The 13,083-nt window shown below is 45.8% G+C and overlaps 1 protein-coding gene across 5 annotated transcripts in view; it reads right to left on the bottom strand.

The window, feature by feature from the left end:
• The window catches only part of LOC125016243 (transcription factor HIVEP3), a 37,141-nt gene extending 27,511 nt beyond the window's left edge, over positions 1–9,630 (bottom strand). For 3 of the 5 annotated variants that reach the window (XM_047598593.1, XM_047598592.1, XM_047598591.1), the window contains exon 1: positions 9,369–9,630. The gene's annotated coding sequence lies outside the window, so the exon portion shown is untranslated. Of the gene's footprint in view, positions 1–8,789; positions 8,930–9,206; positions 9,307–9,368 lie in introns of those variants that run through there. The other 2 variants (XM_047598594.1, XM_047598595.1) reach the window with 2 other exon arrangements.
• Between the last annotated feature and the right edge of the window lie 3,453 nt (positions 9,631–13,083).

The following is a 13,083-nucleotide window of genomic DNA, read 5'->3' as shown; positions in this document are numbered from 1 at the left end:
AGGTGGCCTGTTTTCAGCAAACATTTACGCACGGGTATACAAATATTCAAAAGTTTAGAACTTCAGGCTAGCTATGCTAACCTCTGTTAGCTTCCTTATGATATGCCGCATACTGCCTACTGCTGTTGGCTAGGCAATGCTAGTTGGTGTCTTCTTGTTGGTTGCTAGTTGGTAGCTGACTGCTAGCCTGATGGCTGGGTTTATTTATTTATTTATTTTAGGTTGGGCAGTGCTCCCAAAGGTGTTTCATCTCTGATTTTGGCACAAGGGAGAAGTGTTGACATGTAGTCACATATCCCATCACTTCTTGCCTACTGCTGCTGGCTAGGCTAGTTAGATGGTGTCTTTTTGTTGGTTGCTAGTGGTAGCTGACTGCTAGCCTGCTTGTCGTTTTTTTCAGTAAGACTGGGTTTCTGAATGTGTTTTGCCTCGAATCTTGGCACAAGGGATTGTAACATCTCATCTTGTGTAATAATGAATGCTTATAATATACAGTATATCCATAAAAATCTCACATTTCCTGCCCTAGGGGTATATACTGTCTCCTACCGCTACCACGTATTTACACACCTATTCAGTTTAATAAAAATGGATTTGTTTAAACAACCAACACAAGGTAGGTAGTATAGGTTGATGAAGATGTCATTTGTTTTGCAAATATTAAGTCATAACCCAAATTGTCTGACAAACTGATATTTAAAAATCAACAGTTATCTAGAAACAGACAAAGTGTTTACAATCTGTCCTCCAGGATATATGTAGAGAACTTCACAGCTACACATCCAATAGAGGTTTTCATCCAAACACAGAACTAGCCACCTTATTTGGAGGCACAAGGTGATCTCTGATAATATTCATTACCTGAAGAACCACAATTTTACAGGTTGTCCATCCCATAGAGATATATCAGTCTGGGTCAAATTGATCCTTGAACAGCCAGCTGATCCGTGGAGTCACTCCCTGGCATGGCTAAGATTTATTGACATTAGCCAGAGCATGAGACAAACACCAGCATGAGATAAAAGGACTAAACTGGCTTTGGAGGGATCTCATCACTGCACAGGCTTGTTGGATGATACGCAGAGTAGTAAAGTCTTGGCAAATGAGAGGTGGAATACAATGTAACACAGTGTTCACCGTGAAAAACTGCTCTGAGGATAATCTCATAACACTGCAGTTACACAGAAAAGCAATAAACAGTGCATTACCGAGATTGATGAGTTGAAACACAGATTCTCTCTATGAAGCGAGCGGCCGCTTCTCCGTTTTGGGGTGCCACTTTCTAAACAACGACAGAGGACAAAGCTAAAAGTTGAGAAAACACAACAATATTCAAGCTATGACCTGGGTTTCTGCGATGCTGATAACAACTCGAACAATCATCCAAGCACCAACCATAACACACAACCGCGACTAATGAAAGAAAGACTGTTGCAGGCCTAGCAACGGGGATAGCTTACAAGACCAGGGAGACCCTCCATAACACAGGCTGACGAAGAAAGGTAATACTTTCACAAGAGAAAATCTACCAGCTCAAAAAATTAACTCAAGATTTACACTCCTGTTACACGGCTTGTCATACAGCCAATTGTGTAATCATGCACTGGCACACAGGCCATCTTTTTTCTTTTCTTTTTTTTTCACCACTGCAACAATTTGTTTGTGTGTGTCTCGTGCTCTTTTGCTCAGAGACAAATTGATTTTCTCCAGTCTACACCCTCCAGCCCCCGTCCGTGCTCTCCAAAACTCTCACTAGGGTTTCTCCCTCTTCTGCCTAATTTGGGCACTCCCACCGTAATGGACACCCTACTATCGCCACTGTACTCACAAAGAATCCCAATCAGCCTCTGAGGGAGCTGCCCACATAGTACTACAGCTTGGAGGCTCTTGAGACAGAGAGGGTCCCGGACAACAAGGAGAAAATAAGGGAGGGGTAAAGTGGTCACATGCTACCAGTGCATTTTCTGGTGTCCCTATGGGTAATGGTGTCAAAAATGAAATATAGCATCTAGCCCTGGGTCAGAGCTGCACCAGAAGCACCATGTGTCCACCCTTCCTTGTCCTCCTCCTCGTCCTCCTCCTCATCCTCCATCCCCTTCACCGTCAGTGTCAATCAGCTGACACTGGGGCAAGGGAAGGGTCCTCCGAGTATGAGAGTAGTGCCATTAAGCATATTAGTTGCACAGTTGCACAGTGTTGATGAAAAATCAAACTCTGCAGTGACTAAGCTGGGGTTGCTCCCTAGCACTGTGCTGACAGTGCAAACCTGGGGAAAAGGGAGGTGGTGGAGGACTACCTGGGTGCAAACAGTGGGAGTGCTGACTGCTTTGGGTTGTAGAGGACAGCAGGATTACATAATGAAACCCACTGTAGCCCCTTAGACAGAGGAAACGCTTCCTACAGCATTCTCTGTCCTTCCCCACCATAACATCTGCTCCCGTGTCTTTTGCAGTCGCCTGCCTTTGTTATGGCTGCAAATCCTTAATTATAACACGATTTAAAATACCCACTTAATTTAATTTTAGTGTTATGTGCCTCCAGCTGAATATGTGCAGGAACATGCTGCAAATCCCTCCACGCTGCACGGGATGAGAGGGCATGCAACGCGGATAGAAGGATGAATAGATTTAATGTGCAGGATTTTCACGCGTGAGCCTCAACTATTTACCCTCGTTCTGCCTCTTTCCACAACTTTGCCCACAATCCACACCATCCCATCCATCTTAGCTCCCAGAAAGGTTGATGACAACCTCGACTCTAACATCCAGCAGCAGAGGATAAACATGCAGCCCTGTGACGAGCGGCACACGCGTTTTTTTTTTTTCTTTCCATCATCTGTTTATTTTCTCAATTACGCTGGGTGAGCCCGTGTCAGCAGCTCTGGGGTTTTGCTCTGGCAGAAGGCGGCAGAGAGGGAAGGGGAGGATCCTCTATCGGGGTACAGAAGTTTCCAGAGGACACTTACATATGATATTGTGCGTGGGTGTGTGTGCAAATGACAGTGAAAAATACCCCATGATCTTTGAAAAAAGAGCAACAATATGGATAAAGATTGTGTTTTATCTATCTTGCAGCCACACTTCCCCTAACAGAGGGATTCCTGCAGAACAGCACAACCACCTGACCATTCATCTTTGACTGTTAATCCACCCTGACAGTGTGACAAATTCGACATGGGATTACTTCGCTAAGGCTGCAGCTCATTGTAGAGATGATTCACCTACTGGGATGCCTTTTGTCTGACTCTGAAGCTGGTGGATGAGCTTGCCCCATTAGGGATTATTAGGCTTTTCAGACAGTCCTTCTGAACCCAGAATCAACTAAACATAAGGTTAGATTAACACCAAAGTGGTAAAGTAGGAACGCAAAGTCATTTCTTTGGCCACAGCTCTTGGTTTTCACGGACACCGCAGAGTTCTAAAAATAAGTCCAATGTGGCAACAAGCGACAGCAGTCAGACAATGAGGCTGTAAACAAGCCAGATTAGCTCCCGCTTATTTGGCAAAACCAAATGTGAGCCCGCTTGTAATGGAGCTAATAACGCCAGTGTTATTTTATCCTTAACAGACAAACTGAAGTCACAAAACTCTTGGTTTCAACTCCTCTTGGTTGCAAACCACAACCTTTTGCTGATGTAGGCCTACCTTAAAGCCCAGTCGTTATGTTTATGTAAAAGGTCAAAAATGAAGTTGTAAAATTTTGGACTTTCAGAAAGAAACTGCTGTCGGTACCAAAATGAATCACCAGACCACATGAGACCTCGCGTCCTCATATGGGGACATAATATTTTAGGTTTGTGGCAGCTTATTCTGCTTCATTTAGACACTATTGCCAGTACACTTGTTTATTTATGCTTATGAACTTTCCCAATTTGATATAACATGAAAATTAAACAAGTTAACAGGTACTCGTTTGAGGACGTTGGGATTTCATCATTTTCAATTCTGCTTTTGCGTTAAAATAAACAGTTTTATATTTTGATACACATTGGGAACTTAAATTGTAATGATGATGCTTATTTTTTTTTTATTTCTTTTTAGGTCCTACTAATCCCAAACCTTAAGATCTTAAAGAAATTAAGATGCATCCAAACAAATGCTTGGCTCTCAGGACTTATTATTTATCATATCGTTTGGAAATGGACTGACATCCGCACAGACTAGAATAGTAGAACAAAATACGCGCACTCCTAAAAGACTGAAATGCTGAATCAATTGTGAGAGCAGTTTCCTATTAGTTGTCAAATAATGAGCACATTTAAAAGAATAGGCCATAAACTGCATTCCGCTTCTTGTCTTTTCTCCCATCCACTCATTTTTTTGCTGCTCTCTATAACACAATTGTGCAAAACTGTTTCTCAGAAGCATTCTTCAGAAATGTTTAGCAACAAAACTGCTGAGATTTGCAAAGTTTAGTTCTTCCCCAGATAATTCGCTAACAGGCTGGTTTAGCAAATCCAAACAACCAGGAAGGTTTGTTTGTTGTTGTTTTTTCTTCTTCTCGCAATTATTGCCGTCAATGAAAGACCTTTCTCCTACTTTGGCACAGTAGAAATGTAGTGACAGGTCTGGCAGTGGTTGACCAGAATATTGACAGGCCCTCTGAAGCACAGTGGAAGCCTGTCTTCTGTCTACGTGTCTCTGACCAACCTAGGAAATTTGTCTGTAGGAATGCTCATGCAAATATTGACCTTCAATTAAGTGAAACAGACGCCCTCACTTAGGGACCGCAATATGTAGGCATCAGCGAAAATATTGTACACATAAACAGCTACAGAATATATATAAACGAGCGGAGAGAGCGCACAAACACATCTTGTGTAAATACGCCTTGCATTGCAGTGCGATGTGACATCAAATGGAGGAGAGCGACGAAGCTTTTTAGAGGTATAGCTTTAACCTCACACAGGATGTCAGCGCAGCACTGGGAGCAACACAATAACCACAACAGAAATGAACAGCTTTGTGTTAACGCAACGCAACGTGGAGTTTTTTTTTTTTGCGCCCTTAAATGGAGTGAGGAGCAAATGACCTTCCCAGCTGACGGCAGTCGACCACACTCCTGCATAATTAACAGCATCTAAAATGAGGCAGTCTTTATATGACCTTACCTGACAACGTTAGGACGCAGCTCGCCTACGGAGACTGTGTGCAACCAATACCACAAATATAAACATTTTTTATCGTTCATACGTCACCATATTTAATGGTAGCAATGATTTACTGGGGCGGGGGGTATTGCCCAGAGCATTAAAACAAGCATCCCCAGAACTCCCTGCAAGCCACCACACTTCAGAGCACAAAGGCACGCCAGGTAAAGAGAGTGTTCCTCAAGGCTGAACACGGCAGACTGACAGCAACGTGAGACAGACAAAACAAATCGGGATTCGACTGAAGGCTGCTCCACAGATTTCACAGGGCTCTTTAAAGCGTGCAGCTAAAGGAGGGGGTCTGGGGGGGGGGGGGGGGTTACTTCAACCTCCTCGCTTCAGCGACAGTGACATGGCAAGAGAGGATTGCGCTGGAGCGTCGCCTGCTGCCTTGATTTGCTCGGAAGATCCGCGGCAGGGTTGGAAGGATTTTCCCTCAAAGCCCTCTTACCCTCCCGTAGAGCAGAAATCCCCTCCAATCCTCACTTGCAGTTACTACGGGGACGCCTTACACAGTGAGACAAAAGGAGAGGCGACGAAAAGGCCACTAGAAAAGTTGATAAGCATTCTCTGCTGACACACAAGCATATGCGTATTTTCACACCACGTCCCGGGACTGGCATGAGACAGGTCCTCATGCAGGGAACAGTGACAGGATTTAGCTGGTGTTGAGGCGAACGCAAACACCGGGTATCTTTGCAGGTGTCAGTTAATGAACACAGATTAGCGTGGTGAACAGACATCTGGAGATTGTAATCTGTGCAGGAGCATTGTGTGCGGAGGGGTGTGGTCCGAGAGAGGGAAAGCGAGAGATTTGTCAGGGGCAGAGATATCTGGCCGTGAAATATAAAACCTCTCCGGGCGTCATCGATCAATACACACACACTGGGAACGCATCCATGAAGTCAGAAGTCTAGCAGTCAGAGATTCAGCCCTTTTATTAAACTCTCAATATCCACAAATCAAAATCCGCCGCTGCCCTACGCGTCTTATTGCACTGTTCAATCAGTCATCAGCCACTCCCGGGCGTTACACAAAAATCACCAGAGATGTCCCGGCCGAGTCCCTTCCAGACATACCTGTGGTGTGCAGCACAGAAGCTTACAATTGCGCTACAACAATAACTATTTCACAACGCGGGGCCACTGTGGAAAGCGAACAATGCCCACAGTGTTGATATAAGGAGAAAACAGACAGATTATAACATATACAGAAAAGGACAGGGGGAACTAAAAATTTAGTAGAAATCACATATTACACAGCCAAAAGAAAAGAAAACTTGTTGTGATGTAATAAACCTGCGGGCTATTTTGAGGGAGGATTGCCATTACAAACAGCAGACATTCCACTTGGCTAGCAGCTGCATCCAAGCAGGTAATGATTAACTCTTACAAAAGGGGAGGGTTTGAATGAGTAACCCCTCCGCTATTTTAATAAATTGCATTTTAAAGTGGCGGCCTCGGAGATTTTTTGTGCCGCTGTCCGTTGACGCACGATGAGCCGTGCTTTTACGCAGATCCGCGGCGCTGCCTGTGCACGTGCATCGTAGCCCGCATTTACCGTTACGTGGCCCGGGAGAGCACGAGGTGGGAGAGGGCCAGGCAGCGGCCACGCTAACACACACACTGTACAGACGCCGCTTCCTGGCAAACAAGAGGAAACCCTATCTCCACTTGAAAGGACAGCCAACACACTGGCCCGGGCAAGAGGTGGAGCAGAAGCCAGACAACTGTACCCCCAACAGACAGACACACACACACTGACCCAAATTATACAACATTGTAACTACTGACTAAAGAAAAGGACACTAAATGTTTCTCTATATATAAAAAAAAGCAAATTTCAGAACACATTAGAATGCAACTACATCTCTATGTTCAAACTATGAGGCCAGTGGGGCATTAGTGGAGTTGCCCCAGTGCCACTTCTGGCCTCCATTTTGCTCTGCGCGTGTTTTGTGTATCCAAAGTCTTGTTCCTGGTTTACTCCGGTCTCCCGGCACTACAGTGGGTCTATTCTTCTCCGGTGCTTCAGAGAACAGGATTAATGACCAGCAGCAGGGAGATGAAAAGGTTGTGTCCACCAGCCACCACGGTTTTACAGCCTGGGCGTGTGTGCCACTGTGTGTTTGTGCTTTCTTGTTAAGAGTCCGATAACAGCGGCATCCTTCTTCCAAACCCACAAAAATCAAACATGCTCGTGCATGTCATTTAAGACTGTACGTAATCTGTCAGGCCAACAGTCATGCTCGAAGCGGAACAGGCTGCCGGCTGACAGTGGTGCTCACTCGAAAGATATCACACCATCCGACTTAAAGCCCAGACTAACCCTGGATTCTTTGCAGCGTTATCAGACCTTGTTGCATGCGGGAGTTGTGTCTGGAAGTCTGGGCAGGAACTTCACACGACCCCCTCTGTGCCAGTGGCATTTCATGCATTTACACTGACACACTGACACCTGCAAGGCTGACTCAGAGTGAGAGCCGAGGAAGCAGAGAGGGCATTCCAGGTGAGTGCATAGGTGTAAATGCGGTGGAAAAAAAAAAGAGATACGGTGAGAGGCGGTGTGTTAACCGAGGAAATATTGCTGACGTGAAAAACTGCTGCACTTGCTGTATGACATACGCTATGTGTGCCAGAGAGTGATATACCCACACACAAACTCACACTGACCTGTGTGACTGACTGTAGTCTTCACTAATCATTGTTGGCACTGATAGAGTTGGAGCCGCTATTGTACCTGAGAAAATTCATTACGCAAGTGCCAAGATACTGGATACCAGAACTTTCTGTAATGAACTGGCACTGCCGAGGTGTTGACTGGTATAAAAACAGGTTCTACAGTTATACGGCACATTCGCTTCCAGCTTTGAAACATAGCAATTATTCTTAACAAGCCGCCCTCTAACATTACAGCCAAGTTACAATGGTATAAAAAAATGTCAAAGTACGCTGGACTCTCAGCTGTTATGCCACTTCCCATGCTAAGCCTATAAATAGCTGCAACCTCTAAGGTGCATTTCAGCGATCAAATACTCCCATATGTCAAACAATCTTGGAAATTTGCAAGGAAATGGAGCGGCGCTCTCCTTGGGGCGCCTGCTGAGCTAGCGCCTTTGCTCGGCCAGGACCACAAGTGGTCTTGATCCAGGCCAGAGTGGAGCACTGTGAGGCTGCCACTTTGTGCTGATTCAATAAGAAATAATTGCATATTGGCCTTGTTCCATTAATTCCCCTCCACCGCCACAGTCTGACACCTCGGTGTGTTTCTGTGCTGGAAGTTACAGTACGGATCCAGCTAGACAACGACACTGCAGCATTACTGTTTTGTTTTTGTGTGTGTGTGTGTGTGTGTTGACTGTGGAGTTACACTGACAAGGCACTGAACCTCTTCTGCTATCAGACAGCTCTAAACTACTGTGACGGCCATCTACATATCAAGAAATAATCATATTTCACTTCCTGACATAGTAGCCTTGGAGATGCAAAGAGCAATAAATAGATAAATAGATGAATACAAGTTACTTCCTGGGATCATATAGTTTGCAGTGTAAGGGTTAGGTTTGGGGTTGGGGTTGGGGTGAGAACATTTTGGTGAACCTTGTGTAACCTCACAATGAAAGTAAATAGCAGGGTCTTACCTTGGAACAAACTGAGCAGCCGCCAAAATAAACCTGTTCTGGATAACTCAGCCCATCTATCATATAACAAGTGAGCACAAAAGAATGATGTCATCCTCTAAAAATCTGGCAAGTGTAGGTGCAGCCCCATCACAAAATAACTTCACAGGCTGGACGGTGCACCTCGCGCGCGCGTGCGAGCGCGCCGGACCCCGCTGTTGCTCCCCCTCAGCTGGTTTGTTATTAAGGACAAATGAGGTGAATGGGGGTGCATGATGAAGCATATGCTTGCCAGCTCTACGTGCGGCTCCTCCGCCGCTACTCCGCGCACCTCCACTAGTTTGGAGCGCGACAGCGGCTCCGAAAATCCGCCGACTGAACTGACTGCCCCTGACTACACGCAACACATCTTTTAATTCATCACCACAACGTACTTACTCCATGACACGCTCGCGCTGTGTAAACAGCGGGTGGGATATGCTCTGAACTTCACGCCGTGTGTCACTCCTCCTCGCTCGCTCGCTCTCTCTCTGACAGACAGCCCCCCCGCAACACAAACGAAACTAAGTCACAAACATTAACGTCACGGTTAATATTTACCAGCTCGCTACGGTGCGTGCGCTGCAGCCATTTATCCCGAAGCGAAAGGGCCACAAGTCCGCATTTCCTGGATCGAGATGCGCTGGATACGGCTGCCCTGCGCCCGCGTTTCTGTGCAGGGGGAGCCGGAGGGGCTCGCCGCGCTTCCCACTGTTGTGTCAGACCGGACAGCGATGCCACATTCAGCTGATCGCCACAACAAAACAACATCTCGCCCTGTACGCAAAACACACTCCGTGGCTCCGCACCACCCCGCACGGCAGGTCCGGTGGGCGCCGCCCTCCTGTCAGCCTCCACCAGTGGGCTGGCGCGCAGAGCCCACCTCATGAATAAAACATGAGGTGTCAGAGGCGGTCATTGGTTGAAAGGCGCAGTTCCTGGTTAATACTATTAATTCTAATTAGCCACCATGCATTACGAGTTTCGGAGACTAATTGGACTTGTCATGGCCTCCTGATCAATTTTTTTTCGTTGATTCAGCAGCAGTAGTTTCTTTGACACCACTTTGCTCCTGAACTGTCAAACCAAACTAGTTCTGACATCCCACACGAGGGAGTTGAAGAATCTTAGGCCAGTAATCCATTAACTTCTCCTAGATGACTCTTGCTGGCCCACATGTGACTGGCTTCTTCTCTGAGTGCGTTTCCTCCTGGTATGACGGACCTGTCTAGTCTAACCTGCTCACATGTGAGGGGCCACAGGAGGCCAAGTGATGAGGGTCCAGCATGGAAAAGGTCACTTTGGCGCGGCAGTCTTGACCCACTGCATGCTTTGGTGGTACCCTGGGGATCGAATGGCGCTCCAAAGGCCAGCGAACATCCAAGCGCACAGGTGGTGGTGGCTGGCAGCCCGTCTCATTGTCACCCAGTGTACATTATTACAGGCATGCCATGGAGGAATATTCGCCAAAAACATAAAAACAAAACAACAAAAAACATGTTAAAACAGCCAGACATCCCACAACTGAATTATACATGTCATGACGCGCAGTAGAGGAGAAAGTGTTGTGCGAGTGTACAGTTAGCTCTGCTCTTTTTTTTGTCTCGCATTTTTGGAGCTGTTTGTGCATCTGCATCCCAACACTTTGTTCTCTGTGCTGAGAACAGCGCCGCAGCAAAGACAAAAAGAAAAGGAAAGGAAAAGCGGGAGGGGAGGGGAGGGGAAGGGGAGTGGGTGAGGAGAGGAGAGGTGCAGAAGAAAAAAAAAGAGAGGAGAGGGTAGACGAGCAGAGGAAGACAGTGGGAGGAAGTGAAAGACGGTGACGGCGAAAGGAGAGCAGGGGCATGCTGTGGTGCGAGCGCTCCGTGCTGCTACAATATGACTCTGACAGGCTTATGTAACCAGACTGGCCTGGCATTTGGCTCACAGCAGACTCCGGCTGCACTGACTGTTATATAACTGCATTAGCTGCTCCTCTGAGCTCGGGGAGAGCATGCGCACACGAGAGCCCTACACACACACACAGGCTCTCAGACTTTCAGACTTCCAGCTTAGGATAATAGCCAATAAATGAGGGAATGAACAAAGTGGGGAAAGTCCACAGGATGTTTATCAGTTTGTTAGAAATAATCATATCTATTACTGCACATATTCTACTCATTGGAGAGAAACAACACTAACGGTCTCCTCTGGTTAGCATCAGCGTTGTCACTTCCCAACATCCAGCAACAAGTTCCCCATCCTGAAAAGCCTAATTGGGGCTTAATGTTGGGTAAATGTTTCCAGTGCACATGCAGTATGCCAGCAGGGTCCAAACTCAATTAGCTCCCCTGCATGCAGAACATAATTTAATGGGCCTGGATTCCACTCTTAAAACCCAATTACACCTCAGACGGGCATTTCCAGTCATTCTGTCAGATAAGTTGTCAGGGATGCACAATCATCTCACAAAACAATGCCTAATCAAAACCAGCAGCATCATCAGTTGTACCATTCACAGTTCATTTGTTTAATTTGAAAGCCAAAATATCATAATGATCTGCAGTGCGTGTTTTACCACATCACTTCGCTCTCGCAGCTAAACACTGACATTTCCAAGCTAATGTGGGAAAATGGGAGTGGAGATTAAGGTCAGGGCTAACACTGCAAGTGATAACCATTGTCTCAGTCAATCTGCAATTAAAAATCCCCGGATGCCTAACCAAGCACGGCTGCCGAGCTACACTAAGTGGCTCGTAATCAGCACATTACAGCCTCTGATCTCTTATTACAGCGACAAATTGCATCTGATGATAACAGAGGAAATGAAGGTGGGATTTATGACACCGGAGCCAATGGCCAAAGATGGAGAGGGTCTTAAATCTGCCCTGGGAGAAAACCCGGGTTCACATTTGTACACCTGATGATAACAGGGGAAATAAAAGTGCGATTTATGACGCTTAGCTAATTTGTTCTCAGATGCTGTTGGCTGTGTTCGGAGGCTGTTAAATTTCGAATGGGACTAATGGAAGAACAGTGCAAGGAGTTCTTTAGTCTGATGAAACACAATCTATATGCCTGAGTCACTAAAACAGGAAAAAGCAGCACAAGAGTTTGGGGCTCAAACTCAGATGCGTGTCTACTCCTGGTAGCGGAGTGACATCCCATCAGCCCCTTTGGTTGTGATTTTGAACATCTGTGCATCGGATGATGATTGCACAAGACTTGACCGGCACCCTCGTCCATGAAGTGAAGTCAAATGTTTGGGTAGTGTGAAGTGCACTGCTGCAAAAAGCAGAAGGACGACCTCTGCAAAACATTCATGTAATGTGCACCATTGTAGCTTCATGTGTGATTAAATCCGCTATTTTTGGTGCATCATTGCTAAATAGTCCCTCTAAAGCGCTTACTTTTCTCTGATGTGGAGAACAGTAGAGTCATACTACTGTATTATATGCAGATGTTAAATAAGAACCACGTACTATTTGCAAAGTATCATTTGCGTTTGATCGCTTTGCCCGTACTTGGGAGTTTGTTGTGTGTTGCCAATTTCTGTCTTTTACACCGCACATATAATTAGTAAAAACTGAGCCTAAAAAAAAAAAAAATCTTTTTTTTTCTTCTTTTTTTGCTCCCATGGTTGTTTGTTTATGGTTTCACAGTTATGTGTTCTCGTCTACCCCACAACGCTTCCTCCTCAAAGAGTTTTTGGGTCCCACAACTGTGACACAATCCATCAATTTAGGATTGTAATTGTGGATAGGCTGAGCGGAGGGTGGTGTTGTGGGAGGATGGAAGTCTACAGGAGGCAGCGTGTCCTAAACATTTCCACACGGTGCCAATTGGATTGAGTGTAGCAGCCAAAACCAACATGTCCTGTCTACCAGCCAGGCAAGAATAACACAGCAGTGACTGCAACCCACTGGCGAGCACAGCCGCTCCTCTGAGAGGAGAAGGCAGGTCACACACGTGCTGGTTTAACGTGGAGTTAGGGAAATAAGGCATCGCCTTTTTATGTAGTGAAACCTGTACATTCTCAGTTCAGCTTTGGGCTTCTCGTAACTAGCAAACAAGGTCAAAATGTCAGTGGTTGATGTGTGTCAGTAGTTTCTCATCGATACATCGATAGATTAAATAGATTTAATGGTTTGCTCACATCTAGGTGTCGTCTATACACGACGCTTCACCCACAGCAAGTTAAGTGGCAGCTCTGATATTAATGTGTATCGGTATTGTGTTGCCATCAAAGTAAAAGAAGCTAACATTTTCATGTTGTGTACTTCACGGACACAATCCT

This window comes from Mugil cephalus, chromosome 11 (genome assembly GCF_022458985.1).
Source record: "Mugil cephalus isolate CIBA_MC_2020 chromosome 11, CIBA_Mcephalus_1.1, whole genome shotgun sequence".
Taxonomy (NCBI): Eukaryota; Metazoa; Chordata; class Actinopteri; order Mugiliformes; family Mugilidae; genus Mugil; species Mugil cephalus.
Note: the sequence above shows the minus strand (reverse complement) of the source record. Positions and strands in the feature narration are given on the sequence as shown.